We start from the raw sequence: 15,065 nt of genomic DNA on the forward strand, positions 1-15,065 counted from the left end.
CCACCCCCTGCATCCCTAGCACCTAATATGTGACATACAGGCCTTCAAAAATACTTAGTAAATGAGTAAATGAGCAAATGGGTAAGTGAACCCCTGTCCTACTTAGAATAAGGCTGGTTGCAGTAACAGACAAACCTTAACATTTCTAGAAGTTTATTCGCCATGCGTGAGGGTAGCGAGAGTTTCTGGTTGGTGGACGGTTAGCCCCTGGGGTGACAGGTCTTAGCCTTCCCCTGTGACCTCACCGTGGTTCTCAAGCCTGAAATAGGTGCGTCACTCCTGCTCACAGTCCATTGGCTAGAACTGAAGTCACGTGACAATGCCCAGTTGCAAGGGAGGCTGGGAAATGTAGTCCAACTGTGGATCCCGGTTTTGATGACTCCAAAGCTTGACGTTCGGGTTACTATATTGGTCTCTAACCACCAGAGCCAGCCTTTACTGAGTCGTTACGGTGGTCTCACACTGGCACATTTAGTTTGCATAACAACCATGCCAGGCGAGTATTATCATTGTTCCTGTTCACAAATGAGGGGGCTGGGTCTCAGATGACCTGTAAAGGGCTAGAGCGGACTCAAGGAAGTCCGAAGTACTGTCCGAAGTAGGTCCTAGAAACACACCACCGGTGTCTCACTCCCAAGCCTCTGCACAGGTATTTAAGTGAGCAGGCCAGTGTCCAGAAGAAATAAACTGCCTGCAAGCTGAGTAGCAGTTGCTGGCTTCCCTTTGTCCTGGTCTGTGAAGGTTTTGCCCTTGCCCGGGGAGGTGGAGGGGTCCATCCCTCTGAGGGCTCAGCACTCTTCCATCACTTTAGCTGTCCATTTTTTGGAGGGCTTCTGTTCCTCACCCCCTTCCCAGCTCTGGACCTCTGCCAGGCCCCATCTATGGCTACTGGGGTAAGGCAGGACTGGCCCTCCCACACACTGGGAAGACACACACGTGGCTACCAACTATTGGCTGTCCACTCTGGTTTTGTCTCTCAACCCCTTACAATTGGCAGGTGCTCTCCTGCTGGCCTTTCTGCCACTTAGCAGCCCCCTGCTTCTCACATCATGCGGAGAGAGGACAAATGCCCCTAATGGGAAAGTTGCAGGGGGATGTTGGTCAGTCCTGCGATCTAGTCTGTATGGAGGATAGCTCTGGGGAGTGGCATCTTCCCAAGCCAGGTAGCCCAGGCTTCCCGGAGGTGACATTTGATTGTCCCTAGAAGGCTAAGGTGCTAGTTTTTCAGATTGAGAGATGGGAAGGGCATTCCAGGCAGGGGTAACAGCTTGTGAAAGGCTGAGGAAGTCTGGCTTCTTTGCTCCTGTCTCTGCCTTTGCCCCTAGAGCCAGGTTTGTTGCCCAGACCAGTGACCCAGGTCCTTCCAACCTATGCTGAAGAGGGAATATCTCCTAGTCTGTGGAAGAGGAGAGGAGGCATGGGAAGAGAAGAAGAGGAAGGAGGAGGAAAGGACATAAAAGGAAGAAGGTGAGAAGGGAAAAGGAGCAAATATTGACTAGTCTTAGCACCTGCTGAGGCCCTGAAGGGGCCTGGATCTTTTTGCTGTCACCTCAGGCCTCGTCTCCTCCTTTCCCGTTGTTCACTCAGCTGTGGACACCGTAGCCTCCTTGTTCTCCATCATACACACTGATGCCTCAGGGCCTTCGTACTGGCTGTTTGCTCTGGCTCTGATTCCAGTGCTCTCACGGCAGGTAGTCGTGCAGCTGATTCGCTCTCCCCTTTAGCCTACCCTCAAGTGTCACCTCGATAAGACTTACCAGATCACCCTTTTTAAAACTACAAACCGTCTCCGTCACATTCCCACTCTTCTTACTCCAATCTGTTTCCACCAAAGCACTTAGTCACCTCCTAATGTCCTGTACACTTTACCTATATATATATTTTTGCTTATTGGCTGCCTCCTTCCCTCCCGCCCCTCCCACAGTATAATCCCACCCCAAGATCAAGAGTCACGAGATCTACCAGCGGAGCCAGCCAGGTGCCCCAGACTTTTTGTCTTAAGCTGTCCTGTGTAGGGATCTCTGGTGGATCTCTAGATCCATACAGTTGGTACTCAGTAAGTGTTGAGTGAATTCAGCCCTGGGCAGACTGTGACCCCATTTCACTGATGAAGGAGTGGAGGCCCCGGGTCCCGCGGCCACGTGGTGGGGGGCGGCCCAGCGGAGTGCGGGAGGCTCTGTGCCAATCTCTAGCACCCTGCACTCACTGTCGGAGGGCCGGTCCCACGACTGGGCGCGGGGCGGCGCGAGGGCGCAGGTAGTCATGGTTACAGCGCCAGAGACGCCTTGTATTTCCTGCCTTTTGTGTTCGCACGAGCCCCAGCCCCCAACCCGGGCCGCCGTCCCTGATTAGCCGTCACGCTGCGGAGGGGCGGGGCCGCCGGGAGCCCCGCCCGGCTCCGGAAGTGGGCGGGGCCAACTCGCGTGGGCGGGGCGCCCGGGCGAGGCGTGTCGCTCCTCGGGCGCGCGCGGCCCGTGATTAACAGGCCGGCGCGGGCGCGGGCGCGCGCGGCTGGAGAAGGGCGGGGCTTCCGGAACCGCAGCCCCGGGAGCTGGGTTTGGGGGTGAGTGCGCCATGATGGCGGCCCCCGACAAAGGGCGCCTCGTGCCTGCGGCTGTAGTTCCCTGTGGTTCCCCCCGGGGCTGAGCGTGAGCGGCCCGACGGGGCCTGCACGTGGTGGTCCAGGCCTGCAGACCTGCCCGGGCCCAGGGGCTGACCACCGTCCTTAACGCCGGCCCGCACCCCGTTCTCTGCCCCTCGACTCCCTACTTCCCTTTCCCCGGCTCATTCCTCCCTCCGCAGGGAGCTTCCCAGGTACACCACTCGCCCAGCCCAGCCGTGTTTAACAGCTCCTCTCCTCTCCTCTCCCTCGCACTTGTACCTCTGTCTGCACCTCCTCCTCCCACACGGGACACAGGGCGTGGGGGGGGGGGGCGCGGGGGCTGCCTGCGGCCTGGCACACAGTAGGTGCTCAATTTGTATTGTTGAATGAATTCATTCATCGGCCCGGCCCAAAGGCCTCCTTGGCAGGCCCAGTGCTGGATGCTGGGACTTGGGAGACAGGGAGACAGATGCTCCTTCACTCCCAGACACAGAAGAGCTTGTGTCCAAGGCCAGGCCATGGGGTGAGTGTCTGGCCTGGACCCCAGGCCGGAGGAGCCTGGGTTGGTGTGTGCCCCTGGTGAATGGCCCACTGTGTTGGCCAGATGGGGAGCCCTGGGGCTGGCCCTGGGAGGCAGGCATGAAACAGACATGAGCTGGTGAGGGCTGTGCAGCACTCCTTGGGGCCAGAAACTCCTGGGAGGCCCAGCCATCTGACTTCTCCTTTGTGGAACTCTCACCATGCCCTTCCCTGGCTTGAGGGGGTGGGAGCGACAAAACCTCCGAAGCTTCTACCCCACTCCGGCAATGAAGAGGGAGTTGAAGTCACGGATTGAGTTACAGTTATCCGTGGATATCCTTTGTGGGGTTTTAATGGACTTCAGGGTGTATATGTTGTTCCCTACCAATACCAGAAGAAAAAATAACAACTTACAGCAGAGCCAACAAGCTGGTATTAAATCAGAGCCTCAGCAGCTTTGGAGTTCGCATCAGGGGCAAATTCCTGGGGTCGAGCCACCCCAAATCACATATCTTAAGGGGTGGGGCCCAGGAATCATCCCTTTTCCAAGACTGTGGTTTTGATGCTCAGAATCTTTCTTAAGTCCAGGGTGGCTCAGTCAGTTAAGCATCTGACTTTTTTTTTTTTAAGATTTTATTTATTTATTCGTGAGAGACACACACAGAGAGGCAGAGGTTAGAAGCAGGACTCTGCATGGGGCTGCACCGGGGCTGTCCAGCATCTGACTCTTGATTTCCTCTCAGGTCATGATCTCCAGGGTTGGACTCTGGGCAGAGTGGCATGGAACCTGCTTATGATTCTCTCTCTCGGGCAGCCCCGGTGGCGCAGCAGTTTAGCGCCGCCACAGCCCAGGGCGTGATCCTGGAGACCCTGGATCGAGTCCCACGTCAGGCTCTCTATATGATGCCTGCTTCTCCCTCTGCCTGTGTCTCTGCCTGTCTCTCTGTCTCTATGAATAAATAAATAAAATCTTAAAAAAGAAAAAAAAAGATTCTCTCTCTCCTTCTCCCTCTGCCCCTCCACTCCTTAAAAAAAAAAAAAAAAAAAAAAAAAAAAAGATGAAATCCTTAAAAAAACCTTAAGTCAGTTTTTGAGAAACAGAATGACAAACATTTGTCTCCCTGAACACATTCAAATTCCTTCCCAGGCTCTAGCAAGACTCCTCTATGACTCTGTATCCCAGATCCTGGACCCAGATTCAAGTCTAGGAGTGGAGACTCTAGGGACTCTGAACCCTTTGAGAATTAGGAAACAGTTCTGCATCGTCTTCAGAAAAAAATGTGCTTGTGCACCCACATACACACAAACTTTGCATCTGATTTCAGGAAGCTCTGATTTCTCACACCTGGTTTGAGTGGTCTGAAAAGCAGGACAGACCTGTTTGGGGAAAAGCCTCCATGTTGACACCTGAACCTAGGGCCAAAGGGCACAATTGTATGGGTTGTACATTGCACAAGGGTTCCTGGCAGAAATCCAGCCTATACTCCACTAGCTAAGCTGTGCAGCCTGGTACCTGGGATGTCTTTTCCTATTTTGTACAAAAGCATCATGTGGCACACACTAACCCCCATCTTCACTTGCCCTCCCGCCTCCCATGACAACTCAAGTTAGTAGCACTAATGAAGTCACAAAAATTATGCACGTTATTGCTGACTAGAAAACCTTCCATAAATCTCATTAGTAAAGCCACAACGAATGACCCAGCAGCCCTCACCCACTGAGGCTTGGCTTTTGGTCCTTCTAGAATCCTGGGCTTTTACCAGGTGTTGGGGGTTGCCTACAGGCTTCAGTTGGGATAGGAAAGTGGTCAAGGCACCTGGGCCTGTGTCTCAGCACAGAGTAGGGGAGAAGAATAGTAGGTAGGGGAGCACCTACTATGTAAATATTTACCCAGTTGACCTGAGTGACTCATTGGGTCCATTCTATATGCCGGGAAAACAGAGGCTCTGAGGCAGCTGGTACTGGGAGTCGAGATCTACCTATCAGGCCGACTTGATGAACAGAAGCTCGATTGGGACAGAAAGGAGGCCAAGGAGGGTGAGACGCAATCGCTCAAGCCATACCCGACACTACCTCACACCGTGCAGCTGGCCTCCTGGAAGCCTTCCCTGACCTTTGGACTGGTTAGAGGCCTCCTCTCGGCTCACAGAGCCTGGGCTTTCCTGTCACAGTGCTGCCACCCTAGTCTGGCAGGCCTGAGGATGCACTGTCTCCCCAACAGCCTGGCAGCACCCCAGTGCTGAACTGAGAGCCCTAGATGCAGGGCCTGGCAGCGTAAAATGCAGCTTTGTTGAATGAAGGGACGCGTGATGAGTGGCTGATGAAGTGGGCTCTAGGCTCCTAGCGGCTCTACTTCTAGACCACCATAGGAGTGGGGTGGGTGAGAGCAGCAAGACTGGGAGGCCTGGGGGTGGGAGGAGCTGGAGCAGGAAGGAGAGGCGTAGGCCTGGGGTTAGACAGACAGGCCAAGGGGAGCATCGGCCCCTGGAGCCGACTCGAAGGGTGAGTTGGCATTTCCTGTTTGCCAAGGTCCCTGCGGCCACCCTCGGTGACCTGCCATCCCAGCTCAGCCTGCCAAAGGGCCACAGAGCCCAGACCATGAAGCTCTGGGAGGTCAGAGGCTGCCAGACACTGAAACAGAGCTCTCCACACCGGGGTCCCCTCTCCTGGAGACCCTCAGACCCTCCCCACCTAATGGGCCACACACAGCCTCCTCAGGGACCCCTGCCCTCTGAGGACAAAGGACCCTGAAGATGTCTGGGGTCCCTGATCGCTTAAAGCCCCCTCCCCAAGCAGCACTCTCAGGGGGTGCTTTCCTGAGCCAGGAAAGGGGCATCATCCCCTCTCCCATCTCCTTTTCTGCTCATCCCTTTTAGCCTGAGCCTAGCCATGCTGTCCCCCAAGCCCTTCACCTGCAGATATGACTGAGTCACCTCGTGGTTCTCCAAACAAAGCCCAGCTCCTACCCTGCACCTGGCATACCGCAGACCTGCCCCACACCCTCTCACACAGATAACCAGTGTGTCTCTTGGGGTGCCCTCCAGCTGGAGGCTGTGTCTGGTTCCCACAGGGCCTGGCTCAGAGGAGGGCCTTACAGTATTTGGTGAGTGAGTGATACCCATAGTTTCTGCAGGGGCTGACTTCCTGGAGGAATGTGACATGGGGGTAGGGCGGGGTCCAGCCAGACAGAGCTTCTCTCCCAGGCAGGCAGGAGGCCTACCTCCCAGGAGAAGCCTCTGCCCCCAGGCACGGTGCCCAGCAGCGCTGCCAACCTGGGGAGCCCTCCATGCCCCCAGTCCTTGCAGGAGTCCCAGCAGCTTTGGAGGGTCAGGAGGGCCAGGGCGGCCTCCATTTGCAGCAGAGGTGATTATTTCAGAGCCTGTGGGTGGATCTGTGTGCCCTGGCTCCCCTTGGGATGGCAGTTCCAGTGTCCCCACTTGAGGGCACTCTGGAGCCTGGGACACTTGAGAGCCCAGTGCAGGCACTGGCGTAGGGGGTGTCCAGGGACGCCTGGGTGCAGCGTGGGTGCATGCATGCAGGATGAAAAAGTGCTGGGGGTAAGGGGCAAGCCCATGTACCCAGGCCCTTGCACCCTGCTGCTGAGCCCCATGCCCTCAGGCCGGCCCTGGTTTATGTGAGGGCTCAGGCAGTGTTCATTCCTTTCTTCCTTTCTTTATGCATTCAGCTCAGCTCCTGGTGAGCACCTGCTGTATGCCAGGCTATCCCAGGTGTTGAGGGCACAGTGGTGGCCAATACAGACAAAAACCCTTGTTTGTGAAGCTCATGTTTGAATGAGAGGCACTGACAAAAGCAGGTGAGCCAATCAGTGATGAAGCAGGGAGGCAGGATGGGGGCTGCTGTTGATGTGGTTGGAGCAGGCCTCTCTCTGTGGGGTGAGGGGCTTAGCCAGTAAGGATGGTTTTCTGGTCACAGTTATGATTCTTAACAGCATGCCCACAGCTCCTCAGAGGTTTTGGGTCCTCACGTGTTGCCCCAAGAGGATGTCTGTGGGGGAGAGGGTGTCACTCTGCTACCGGCCCCATGGCTGCCTGTGGGTCCGCACCAGGCCTGTGGTGAACACAGGGCACCAGACCCCTGCAAGGGGAAACAGAGGCCAGAGAGGGGCAGGCTTCTCCCACCTGCTTGCAATGGTGGTCAGGGTGGGCTCCCGGAAGTGTTCAGGGCCTGAGGAATGAGCCCAGACACACCTATATTTCTAGGTGGGAGATGACATGACTTTTGAGGGCAGAGCTGTCAAGGTGAGAGGGTGTTGGGGTGCCCAGGCCCAGTTTCTCTGGCCCTCAGATCGGGGGCTTGGAGATCCAGGGAGGAGAGAGCCCATCTGGCTGCCGAATCAGGAAAGATTTCCTAGCCTAGGGTGAGAGGTCAAAGAGGGTTAGGACAGGCATGAGAGAAGTCTAGATGAAAAGACCAGCGTGGGCAAAGGCTTGGTGGGAAAGCCCAAGGGGAAGGCACCCTCTCTAAAACCAGTTCAGTTTAGGGTCACCCCAGCAGGGGAGCGGCCTCGCCACAGGTGGGGGTGGCCTGAGCCCACGCTCAAGTGCGTGTGCGGGTGTATGTCTGGGGGACTGAATGGCAGACCCAGTGGCCACAGAGGGGCCTGGCCTCGTGCATCAGGAACAGCCCCGCATGCCCTTGCCCCCCTCCTGGCTCCCCTCTCCACCCCCCGCCAGGCTCTGAGGAGCCCAGCAAACGGGCCCTGCTTCCTGCCCAGCCGTGCCGCCTGCTCTCTGAGGGAGGATATTTTTCCCCCGACTCAACAACAGCCGCCACTTGCAGCTAAGCAGAAGGGAAGTTGGGACTTGCATTTTGCCTTCCTAGCGCCTGTAATCAGCCCCACACAGCCCCCGCCACAGGCGCCCATCAGTGCCGCTTCCGGAGACTACTTGAGATACACCTGCTCGCGCTAAAAGGAGAAGCAGTAATCCACCAAAACAACCCCAGGCGCAGGGCGGGAGGGGCTGAGACTTAGTTTCTCCTCCCGTGGACCGGGGCAGCGTCGGGCATCTGGATCCCGGGGCTCCTCCCCGTGGGCCTCGGCTTCCCTCCCGGCCTGGCGAAGGTGGCGGGGACATGAGCTCCCGGCTCACGCCTCTGGGCCTCCTCCGTCGCCCCCACCCTCAGCTCTCCCTTTCCAGAGACATTATAAATCAAACGGCTTAGAACGTAAGGCATCAAAAATTCTGAAACCTTCATCTATTATTAACGCTGACAGTAAATTCCCCCTCCGAGCGTTTTACATAGCAACTGTTACCAAGACTCACTGGTGGAGCTGCTCCAGCCCTCCGCATCCCACAGCTCCGGGCAGGCTGGCGGCCTCACCCCAGCCTCTCCCTGACCTGGCCCCACCTGGGCACCTGCCGGCGGCTCCCCGGGGGTGGGTGGCAGCCCCCTCCCCCCCACTGGGGAAACAGCTTCCTGCTGAAAGGGGGTCCGGGCCGCTCTCGGTGAGCCCTGCGGGAGGTGCCCGGCAAACCTCAACTTCTGCCCTGGCCATGAGAGGGGCCCCCAAGGCCCTTTAATGCAGCAGGAGCCTCCCTCCCCACCGCCCTGGCGAGAGGAGCCCAGTGAGATGGGAGGACGGGAAAAGGCTTCGTAAACTGCAAAGGGCCGTGCAGATGTTGTTTACCGACTCACCCACCTGTCAGTGAGACACTCCTGAGTGCCTATTTGTCTGCAGGCGGTATCTGGGCACCGGGGATTTAAAACAAAGACAAAAAGGCCCAGTCCCCGTCGCGTCCGGTTTGGTAGGAGACAGACTTGTCAACCCCTAATTGCATTGAGTGCGATAATCAATGTGTGTTTGAAGAGCAGGAGCAGGAGGGGCGATTCACCAGATCTGGGGCAGGGTAAGGGATCAGGAAGGACTCTTCACAGGAGCCGCCACCTGAGCAGGGTTTTGAAGGATGAGTAGGGGTGGGTCTGGCTCTTCCGGATAGAGAGACTAGCATATGCAAAGGCCCAGGGGCATGAAGCAGACCCTTTGGCAGGTGCATTATAGGCTGACCTGTTTTGGTGGAGGAGAGGACCCGGGGAGGGACCAGGAGCCAGAGGGTATAAGACTTTAGCTGCAAATTTGGGGCAGGGGGGGTTTATTTCAGGACATTGGGGAGCTATGGGAGATTTAGACTGGGGAGGAACAAAGACAGATTTGGGCTTGCAGAAGAGCCATAGATGTCATCTCTCTGGTTCCAGTTTAGGGATGTTGGGGTGGGCAAATCGCTACCGTTTGCAGATGCTGTCGTTAGCACACTCATTGTCCCGGAGAGGTGAGACCACTCACCAGTCATGAAGCAGAGGCCACTCTGTGCAAGCTGTTATTACGCACTTACTGTATGCCCAGCCCCATGTTGGGCCTGTGGTCTCTGCCCTGGGGAACTTGTGGTCACAGTGGGGGGCCAGATGAGTACAGGCTCCACGTGGGAAGCAAAGCACTGGCAGGATGTGAGGCCTCTGCTCTTGGGGCCGGTGAGGGCCCCGGTGAGGGTCGGGTGAAGGACAGACCCCCAGGCAGGGAGCCTGCAGACCCCTTCCTACAAGTTCTCTCACTTACTCTGTGCTGCTCCAGAAAGCAGGACACAAACCGGGACGCAGACTTCAGCCCAGCCAAGAGGAGGCGTCGATTGGCAGAAGTCCCCCCTAGTGACGAATAATATAGGTTCATTGTGGAAAATTCAGCAGATAGACAAGAGTTGCAAGAAAATAAGGCTCCCCTGGGATCTTACCACCTACCAATGGCCGGGTCACATTTTGGGCCTAGTTGCTCCAGAACCAGGCAGTTATACATTTTTTAAGACAGAAGTGGCACCATATTCCTTCTGCATCCCTGTGGTGACCTGCTTTTCTCACTTAATGCATTGGGAATAGTTCCCCGTGTCCTCACATATCCAGGGGTGAAGTTTGCCAAGAGCTGAGCCACCCGGAGGGGACCCAGCTGACCTAGAATGTTGGTGCTTGTTCTGGGGCAAAAGCCATGGCTGTCCTGCTGCTGCACCCAGCACCCTGCACAGAGGCTAGCACCCAGTAGGTGCTGAATGAAGAATTAGAGAAAGAAGTGAGTACTCCATCCCCAAAGGTGAGTGAGCCGAAGTTGGGTGGAGCCCACAGGGATGCTGTGATTTAGCTCTCTGGGGTTAAATTGAGACTTGAGGTGAGATCTGTGCTTACTAAGGGCTCCCACTGGTTAGGGTGGAGGGGGTAGGGTGTTCAAGGAGGGCTTCCTAAGGAATGCCTGGGTGGCTCAGCAGTTTAGCTGAGTCTGCCTTCGGCCCAGGGCATGATCCTGGAGTCCTGGGATTGAGTCCCACATTGGACTCCCTGCATGGAGCCTGCTTCTCCCTCTATGTCTCTGCGCCTCTCTCTCTCTCTCTCTGTCTCTCATGAATAAATAAATAAAATCTTTTTTAAAAAATAAGGAGGGCTTCCTGGAGGAGGCAGCCTGTGCAACATTACAGAAGGGAAGTAAATGCATAACGGTCCGTTCACTTATCTAACAGACATTTGCTAAGGGATCCCACCTGGTCAGAACCCTGTGTAGGCAGCCCTGGAGATCTTGATAGGGTTCTGCCCCACAGTGCTGCCATGCTTGGGGGAGACACGGACAAGTGCTCAGGACATGTGGGTATGTGTTCAACACTACAATGATCAAAAGGTAGGTGGGCAGCCTGGGTGGCTCAGCGATTTAGCGCCGCCTTCAGCCCAGGGTGTGATCCTGGAGACCTGGGATCCAGTCCCACATCGGGCTCCCTGTATGGAGCCTGCTTTTCCCTCTGCCTATGTCTCTGCTTCTCTCTCTCTCTCTCTCTCTGTCTCTCATGAATAAATAAGTAAAATCTTACAAAAAAAAAGAAAGAGAAAGAAGAAAGAAAGAAAGAAAGAAAGAAAGAAAGAAAGAAAGAAAGAAAGAAAGAAAGAAAGAAAGAAAGAAAAAGAAAGAGAGAAAGAGAGAAAAAGAAAAAGAAAGAAAGAGAAAGAAAGAAAGGGTAGACAGTGACAGCCCAGCAAACCTGAGAAAGGCTCTAGAAACCAGAGACCCAGAGGAGGCTTGGCATCAAGGCCAAAACCACTCAGACTATACCCAAAAGTTTGGCTCAGTCCAGTACCCCTTGGCCTTTTGGGAGCTTCTAGATGCTGAGGGTTGACGGCAGCTCTGTCACTGGAGAGGGGCCCATGCAGCCCAGTGCCCACTTCCAGAGCCCCCACCCCCACCCAGAAGCCATATGACTTCTCAGAGCCAGAGTTGGGATCCAGCTGTGTGTCCAGAGGCAGATCCCTTAACCTCTCTGAGCCTTGGTTTCCTAAGGTGCCAAATGATGGCTCTGCCCACCCTGTGTGGCAGCTGCCCAGGGCCATACTGAGAAAGGCTCCAGGAAGAAGCCCTCACCTCCCAGAATTTGGGGATTGACTTCTGGGAGGAGCGGTTTAGCAACAAGGTATGTCTGTAGGCAGATGGCAATAGGAGTTCAGGAGGAGTCCTGTGCCCAGAGCCCCTGGAGTGTCCTAGAACTACGTGCTTGGATGGCAGTGGCCCACGGCATTCTAGAGCACATGTTTTGGAGTCAAACAGACCTGGGTTCAAGTTAGGGCTTCCCCACTTCCTGGCTGTGTAACCTTGGGCTGATGCCTCGTCCTCTCCGTGCTCAGCGTCCTTATCTCTGCATTGAGGGTGGTGACAACACCCGTGTTGTCTTGAGTGTTGAGAGAGGGGATCCATATGTGAACAGCCTGAGCACAGTGCCTGGTGCCTAGCAAGCTCGCAAAAGCTGTCCCATAGGTCCCTGGCACATGTCCAGCTACCAGCATCGGCCCCTGGAATCACATGGCACCAGTCCAGCCACCCGCCCACGTCCTTGGCTTTCTCTGAGCACCTACTGTGCGCCGAGCACTGGGGCATAGTGAGGGAACTGGAAGCTGCAGCTCGCTGGAGGCAGACAGCTGCAGATCCTGACAGGTGAGTGACCAGCGCGACGGTGGGCAGTGGCAGGGGGCTGGGAGGGAAGCCAGGAAGGTGTCTGTTGCAAAGTCACAGCGAGAGTTGAAAGCCGCTGATCTTGAGCTGAGGTGAGGAGGCCTGCTAGCATTTTGCCGGGCAGCCAAGAGCAGGGAGGCACACCCCAGGATCGCAGCCACTATGTTCGAGGGTTGGGGGGCATGAAAGAGCCCGTAGGTGCAGGTAGCTCCTCACGGTATCGAGGACCCTGCCTCGTGGAGCTTACCATCCTTGGGGCAGACAGACAAAAAGTGATTCAACAAATACCCAAGGGAGGGCAGCCCGGGTGGCTGGTGCAGCGGTTTGGCGCCGCCTGCAGCCCAGCGTGTGATCCTGGAGACCCAGGATCGAGTCCCACATCCAGCTCCCTACATGGAGCCTGCTTCTCCCTCTGCCTCTCTCTCTCTCTCTCTCTCTCTCTCTCTGTGTGTGTGTGTGTCTCTATGAATAAATAAATAAAATCTTTAAAAAAAGTGAGGGCCAACAAATACCCAAGGGAGGTGATTTCAGAGAGTGGTAAGAACTATGGGGGTAGAGGGCTCCCTCAGGCGGGCTCAAGGAGGGCTTCCCGGAAGAGGCAGCTTTTGAGCAGAGAAAGATTTAGGGACCTGGGCAGAGGGAAGGGTGTATGCAAAGGCCTGGAGATAGGGGCCTGATGTGCACGAGGAGCCAATGGGAGCCAGTGGCTGAGAACACGTGGGACAGAGTGGGAGATGAAGCTGGAGAGGGGTGGCTTCCCAGAACACCGCAGGCTAAGCCATGGGGTTCAGTCTGGTCTGAGGGCAAGTTCTACGCCCCTGGAAGCCAGGGAGCCCTCTGCCAAGGCGGGAGAGCCAGCCCACTGTAGTAGCTTTCCTGTGTGATTTAGAGCAAGTGGCCCACCTCTCTGGGCTTCCAAGCTCCCCTGTGGTAACACAAAGAAAGACAGGTGCCTGCTTGGAGCCCTCCCTGCTGTGACTGGCTGGGCGTTTGGGACTGTGGGGAGGAGAGCAGGTGGAGACAACTCAGTGGATCCAGAGCCCTAGGGACAAGGAGGCCCTTGCTTCTGTGGCCGACTGGCTCCCTGATGCACCCCCAGACTCCTGCCCTGTGTGGCTCCCGTTCAGCCCTCTGCTGTCACCGGCTGGAGCAAGATACAGCTGAGGTTCCCCTAGGGCTACCCAGTGATTGGCCACTCCGAAACCCTGCTGCTCTGGGAGGTTCCCTGGCAGCATTTGTAGCTGGGAATCCGAGGCGGTGCTGAGCTGGGATCGCTTGCTTGTCGCTGAGCTGGGATCGCTTGTCACGTGGCCTCAAATGGAGGCCTGGGGGGGGATGTTCTTTCCCTGGGGTTCCAATCTGTATCATGTAAAATAGGTTAATCAGCAGCACTGTTTCCTTCCTTGTACCCCAAACTTCCCCCAACCAGCAGGAGGCCCTCAGGCAGGCAGGGGTGGAGGAGGCCTGTAGAAAGGTGAGTAGCAGGGAGGGGTGTAAGACAAGCCGCCCCAAGCGGCAGGAGTTGGCGGAGGAGCTTGGACACTGCTGGAGGGGGCCTAGAGATGCACCCGGCTCCGGCTCCCTCCCGGCTGCACCTGGCTTTGTGATCCCTCACGAGGGAGCCGCCTTTCGCGTCCTCCTGAGGAGCTGGAGGTCAAGCCTGTGTGTCTTTACTCCCCTCCTTGCTTGTTTTTGTGGGAAATAATGATTGCTCACTGACTCGACACCTGCCTTCAAGGAGCCGCTGACAGCAGCAAGAGGGGGTGATTCAGCTGGGGCCGCGGGATCCAGAAGGGGGAGCTGCCACAAGTGGCAGTCAGCCCGGGAGGCAGGACAGGGGAGGGATGCCATGGAGTGCCAAGGGCATAGGACATGAAAAAACAGGGTGCATTTGTACAATGATGTCCCAGCATGCTCACAGCCAGAATGTTTCTAAACCACAAAGCCAGAGAGGTTGTTGGGACAGGCTACAAAGAGCCTTGAACGCCTGGTATACCAGGCAGGATGGGCTAGTTGTGCCGCATAACGAACATCCCCCGAAAGATTAGCACCTTAAAATGGGGCTTATTCCTCACGAGCGCATTGTCTGTGACCAGGCAGCAGAGGGACTACTCACTGCTGTCACCGAGGGATCCAAGCAGACGGAGCAGCAGCCTTCTGGAACACTGGCACGTCACTGAGGGAGAGACAGAGCCATATGGACTTGGGCAGCTCTTCCCTAGAGCAGCACTTGTCCCTGTCACTTGAATTCCACTGACCAGAGCGGGCTGCACCCACCCTGACTTATGGGGGGCAGGTGCACATGTCACCCATGGCCCAGAGGACCAGGAGATAGATATTTGCTGGTGTGCAGACATTGACCACACAGGCCAAAACGGATCCTGTGCTTCACCCCACGCCACGTGAGGAGCCTCAGGAGGCACTGAGGAAAGGAGGCTGAGGTCTCCTCTGTTTTAATGTTGAACTTTTTATTGACTGGCTTAGAGAAGGGCACAAATGAACAGGCAACGAAATGCTACAACCTGAACACAGCTTATATATCACCGGCACTCACGGCAAGAGAAAGAGCAGTACCAGCTCCCGAAAAGCCCCCAGAGCCCCCACCAGACATGGCCTGCCCAGGATCCGTTCGTCAGCTTGCAGATTTCATCCCTAGGCAATCTCATCTGCCCATGTTCTTCCACTCGGCAAGCGGTCTTGCCCATGTTGCGTACAGCCCTCGTCTTTGCCATTGCTGTATAGTATCCCGTTGTGCACAAGTGCCAGGGTGTTCATGCCTTCACCTTTGGGGACCATTTGGGTAGTTTACAGTTTAAAGATCTTATGAGTAAACCTGCCATGAACATTCTAGAACATTCTGTGTGGCGGGGGGGGAGGGGGGATGTGCCCCTGCATAGCATTCACACCAGCCGTTTGCCTGGAAATGGAATTGTAGTGGTCTCGTATTCATGGTGG

At 56.0% G+C, this 15,065-nt stretch overlaps 1 protein-coding gene across 7 annotated transcripts in view; it reads left to right on the forward strand.

Moving 5' to 3' along the window:
* Positions 1-15,065, forward strand: part of RAI1 (retinoic acid induced 1) — a 120,957-nt gene that overhangs the window by 64,391 nt on the left and 41,501 nt on the right. For 2 of the 7 annotated variants that reach the window (XR_013376472.1, XM_077892356.1), the window contains exons 1-2: positions 283-496; positions 1,326-1,467. The exons of 2 other annotated variants lie outside the window; for them this stretch is intronic. The gene's annotated coding sequence lies outside the window, so the exon portion shown is untranslated. Of the gene's footprint in view, positions 1-282; positions 1,164-1,325; positions 1,468-15,065 lie in introns of those variants that run through there. 3 more of the 7 variants (XM_077892355.1, XM_077892352.1, XM_077892351.1) reach the window with 3 other exon arrangements.

The sequence above is a fragment of the Canis aureus genome, chromosome 3 (genome assembly GCF_053574225.1).
Source record: "Canis aureus isolate CA01 chromosome 3, VMU_Caureus_v.1.0, whole genome shotgun sequence".
Lineage (NCBI taxonomy): Eukaryota > Metazoa > Chordata > Mammalia > Carnivora > Canidae > Canis > Canis aureus.